Source organism: Mus caroli, chromosome 16 (genome assembly GCF_900094665.2).
Source record: "Mus caroli chromosome 16, CAROLI_EIJ_v1.1, whole genome shotgun sequence".
In the NCBI taxonomy this organism is placed as follows: Eukaryota; Metazoa; Chordata; class Mammalia; order Rodentia; family Muridae; genus Mus; species Mus caroli.
The window spans coordinates 5,781,575-5,786,840 of NC_034585.1; positions in this window are offsets into that span (position 1 = coordinate 5,781,575).

Sequence of the window (5,266 nt, forward strand, 5' to 3'; positions counted from 1 at the left end):
TCCTCCATAAAAGGGATGGGTTTCCGCGATTCTAGGGATCTCTCTCTCTCTCTCTCTCTCTCTCTCTGGCGCTCTCTTCTCCACTGGCTCCTGAAGGGGTAAGCAATAAAGCTTGTGCCGCAGAAGATTCCGGTTGCCCTGAGCATGTTCTTACCAGGGGGAACAAAAGCGCGGGCAATATATTCTAATGCTAAATACTAGCCCCCAGCATCTGCCCGCCCCTGACTAGGAGATCCTCACGTACACCAAGAGAAGGTAGCTAACCTTGCCCCTCCCCCAAGTTATTCCATTATCAGGGGCAGACAGGTAAGGAGAGGTGGGGAGTCCAGATCCAGTCAGATTGAGTTTGAGATGCCTGAGGGACACCCAAAGGCAGACTGTATGAAAAAGTACTTTTGTTTAAAGTAGAGAAGAGCTGTGTCTAAAGTGCCTACACTAGAAATATCAGTGAAGACTCATCAACACCTTCAGGAGGGAGACGTTTTCCATTTTATCACAGAGCTGTATCTAGGACTAAGGAAAGAAGGCATGAAGCAGAAACTGAGATGGTGTGTACAGAGGAGAAAGAGCAGAACAAAGAAATGACTGTGAGTACGTGCAAGGGAGCCAGCACATCTGTGATGACAGCACAGAAATAACGGTGATGGTAGAAGATGAAGGAAGACAGGAGATGACAAAGGGAAGGGGGAGGAGAATGGGAAGAAGATGGGGGAATAACAAGGAGAACAAAAAATATAAAAAAGATGAGGAAGAGGAAGAAAGGNAAGGAGAACACAAAAGAGATGGAAGAGGAGAAAAGAGCAAAATGAGAAAGAAAAAGAGAGGAGAGAAGAAGTAAGAGGAAGGAGATTCAGTAATGGGTGTTGTCCTGGCAATAGTCACAGCAGCTGAGGTGTAGCAGCAGCAGCCCACAGAGGCAGGAGGCAGCAGCAGCAGCAACAGCATCCAAGGAAGTGATAGCAGAGGCGGCAGCAGGCAGCAGCAGCAGCATAGTAGGGGCACCAGCAGCAAGCCCAGTGTCCTGCAGAGGTGAGAGGCAGCTGCGGAGGTGGCAGAGGCAGCAGTGGCAGCGTCAGCGTCAGCGGCAGCAGCAGGGAGGGTTGACTTATTGACTGTCTGCTGCTCTGCAGTCCAGCACTGCAGTCTGTCTTTCCTGAGCATCATCTGACAGCTAAGAGCAGTAGGAGGTTCATGGTTTAGAGATGAGAAAATGAAGCAGTTATTAGGTTGTGCTCCCTCAAGAGGGGGGACAGTAAAACCAGGATGGAGTGGCAACCTGACTGCCGAGCTGTCATGAAGCTTCACCACTACTGATGCACAACCGTGTTTGTGACACGGTGCAGATGGCCATCCTCTGAGTTCATCATCCCTGCTGTGTCCCACAGAATTGTAACCCATTGTCTGTTTCATCCACCAATGGGTGCTCAGAGCTTTGAGTGGGCCCTGGTCCGTAGGAAGACTCTGAACTTAACAAGAAACATGGCTTTACCCCCAAGAATGAACAAATTCAGTATGTCTCACTGGTTTGCTATAAGATCATCAATTTTTGAAATTTGATGAGGCTGAATTCTATGTTCTATTTAGCTTTCTCCTTCTACCACAAACTAAATGTCACGAACCTATTCAGAAATATTTAAGTCAGCCCATTAAAGTGAAGAGACTTTGGAATTCTGCATATAATTATGTAATTAGATGCCTGTCCCCTGAGTTCAAGACTTCTATCTAGCCTCTCCCAGCCACCCACTGACCATTCATTCAGTGTTATTACAGGTTAATGTGGAAGTAGTGGGGTTTTCTCTCTTGCATAAGCCTGCAAAGAGAACTTTGAAATCATGCTGTGTTCAGCCTGGGTCAGCCATAGCTATATAAATGATCCACCATGCTTTTGGGGTATGTAATATTATGCTTTCCAGTCCATACCTAAGAATTTTTATGCATAAGATAAAAAGGATAGGAGCATGAAGTAAGAAGGAGCAGATTTGGGGACCAGCTAGACTCTGGCTCAGAGCTGTTTAGATTGCTGACAAGTCAGTGTCTTTAGCTAATTACAAAGTTCTCTAGATTTAAGGCATAGACACTCAACATTCCAGGGATGCAGTGGGATTTACAGAGGACACCCCTGCAACTCAAAGCCTCCCGCCACAAGTGAACTAGATAACTCATCGTGAACATTTCCTTCCTCCAGACCTTGGAGAAGCATTGGCACCAGAGGAGTGAGGAGAAACACGCAGGCTGTGAGGATTTTCTTCTGTCGTTGTCCCCTGCTATTTTCTTACAAAATGCTGAGTTCTAGCTCTGCAGAACCCCTGAAGCTCTTGAGTGCATGCCCGTCCCCATGTGCATCCCACAGTGGTGATTTCTCCGTCATTTAAGTCTAAGCTGTACTGTGTCCTCCCAAAAGTCTGAATGTTGCACCCTGTCTATCAAGGTGACTTTACTTTCTTTTTTTGTGTGTGCATATAATTATGTGTTCAGGTGTGTGTGTGTGTGTGTGTGTGTGTGTGTGTGTGTGTGTGTGTGTGTGCTAGAGGTCAGGTTCAGATGTGTTTCCGTAGGTGCCATTCACCTTGGTTGACTTCAAAACAGGATCTCTTTGTTGACCAGTGGATGGCCATCCCGACCCAGGGATGCAGCCACCTGCTTCCCCAACAGTGGGATTGCAAGAGCATGCCACCATGCCTGCCTTTTAAGGCAAGAATTCTGGGGACTAAACTCAGGTCCCTGTGCTTGGAAGACAAGTTCTTTGTGGACAGAGCCATCTCTGCAGGCCCACATTCTTTTGGTTTCCACTAAATCGACACACCTTATTTCTTGTTTATTGTCATTTAGTATTGTATTTGTTTGTATATTTTTTCCACTCCAACAATAGAAAGTGTTCATCCAGGGTAGAAATTTTGGTCTGTTAACCTGAATCCCTAGCATGTTGTGAGTAATTAGTTTTGTAAGACATAGTTTGAGTCAATAAATGTGATTATGTCAATTATTATAATTATCAGAACAAAGATTTTTGTTCCAAACTGAACACACACACACACACACACACACACACACACAGAGAGAGAGAGAGAGAGAGAGAGAGAGAGAGAGAGAGAGAGAGAATGGGAGTGGGGTTGTAAAATGAGTCTAAATGCTATCATGAGGTATGTTGGGCAGTTGGCCAGTCTTTGCCCATATCTTAGGGAGAGTAACGTTAACCATCACTGTGTCTCACTTCAATCTTATTTCTTATCACTTCTTCCTTCATGAAATAATTTGCCAAGCATTCTCTCAATAGATATCCAATATTATGAATCAAAAGGGTTCATACAAAACTTCTGGTCAACAAGATAGTTATAGACAGAGAGGAGGAAACAACAGCAAAATAAATAAACAAGCAAATAATATGGAGAGAGGGGAGGGGGAGGGGGAAGGGGAGAGAGAGAGGGAGAGAGAGAGAGAAAGCCATTTGGCCAAAGGTTGGTCTCAACCCCCAGGAAGGTAGATGATTCTCTGAGACAGACAGCTTTGTCCTCAGGGCTGGTGGTATAAGTCACTGTTAACTAGCTCCCCTAGTGATCATTGCAAAAGTGCCCCTGCTAAGCCTGCACTGCCCTCCTTGTTGAACATGTGTGAGTGTTTCTTTTTCTTAAAGCATGGTTCAGATTTGACCAGTCCCCACTTCCTTTCAAAGCTCTCCATGTAAAATATGAAGAGTTGAGGGCTTTGGATATGGAGTCCCACAGTATGTGAGCAAGAAGAACCTTGCTCCCCACCTTTCCCAGTGGTGAGTATAGCCCTGGGCTTCGGTGGTCTGAGTCTGGAGGCTTTCACTTGTCAAGGGATGTAGGAGTTTACTTACTTTAAAGACTATGAAGAGCAATCCTCACCGTGTCGTGCTCAGACTGGATGCTTCTCTAAGCCACTCCCTCCTGGTGTTTTGCCAGCACCTCTGGCTTCTGTTTCTCACCCATTTCCTTGGCTCCTACACTGATGCCAGCTCCTTTTTCTAAAGGGGAGTTTCTCCAGGGATTTCCCCCTTTTGAGTTCTGCATTCTTCTTAAGAGGACTGGTATACTGTGTCTACAATAGTCTCTTTATTCGTCTCTTCATTTTGTCTCTAGCTTAGACTTTTCTTCCTATGGTATGTTCTTGTTATCGCCCAGGGACTGCCGCGTCACCCTACTTACATGGAAGGCATAACCTTCTCAGGAAACTCAGAACTTTCTGGAACATCCACTGTCTTGCTGTGCACCCAGGAGCTCAGGCCAGAGTCCTTCCAGCCCTCCAGCCAGGCATCCATCCTGCTGGGTCACACCACATCCATTCCCACCAGGCTGGCCTCTTTCTGGCAGAGACGTTTCCCATAGCCTCTTAATTGGTCCTCCTGCTGCTGTTCCTGCCTGCCTTCACTCTATCACCCAGCTGGAGTGCTCTTTCCACAGTGAACATCAGCTCATGCCAGTCCCCTGCCTAAAACACTTCAATAAATTCTCTTTATTTTGAAGATAGAATCCTATCTCCTTCGTAGGGCTCTGTGGATGCTGCGATTTGCTGTCTGCCCTGCCTCAAGACCCAGACACTTACTCTCTCAGCTGCCAAGATGTGGACTGCTGCTACCTCAGAGTTGAAATCTCTTAGAAAAATAAGTCAGAATGGGTGGGAGCATTATATACAGAGTTCCACAGTCTGGAAGCAAGCAGCTTGACCTCTCTAGGAAGGTCACTGCTACATTCAAGGCTGCACCATCAGACAAAGACTTCAAGTAGCAGTGGTTCAGGGTGGAGGTGTGAGGACCTGCCTTCCATGTCTGTTTGCTTGTTTGTTTAACTTGGGACATCTTTGAACGGCTGTCCCAGTTCGAGCTCCCACTCGAGGAACAACAGAGACCCTTGTTGTCCCCTAACTGTAACTCATCCCCTCCCTCTGCTCTGCATTGCCTATGGTTGCTTTCTTCTCCCCTTTCCTTACATGTGTGGTTTCTGAGAAGTCTCCCCAGTAAAAACAGTGTGTATCTTCCAAGGTTCTCTAACACAACACTGGATGCTGTAGTATAGACCCATTGGTCATCTGCTGCCTTGTTTGTGACAACGTGCATAAAACATGAAAAGTGAAGAGAGGAAGTGCTCTTTCACAAGGTCAGCAGATCCTGGGGGTGTCTCAGGGAACATTTAGAGCAGCAAATGAGTGCTGTGGACCCCACACAGCTGTTAGTGGTGGGAGCCACCATGCAGGTGGTCAGGGAGAGCAGAGGGGCTCACTCTTCCTGCTACTCTTTCTTCCTGCTACT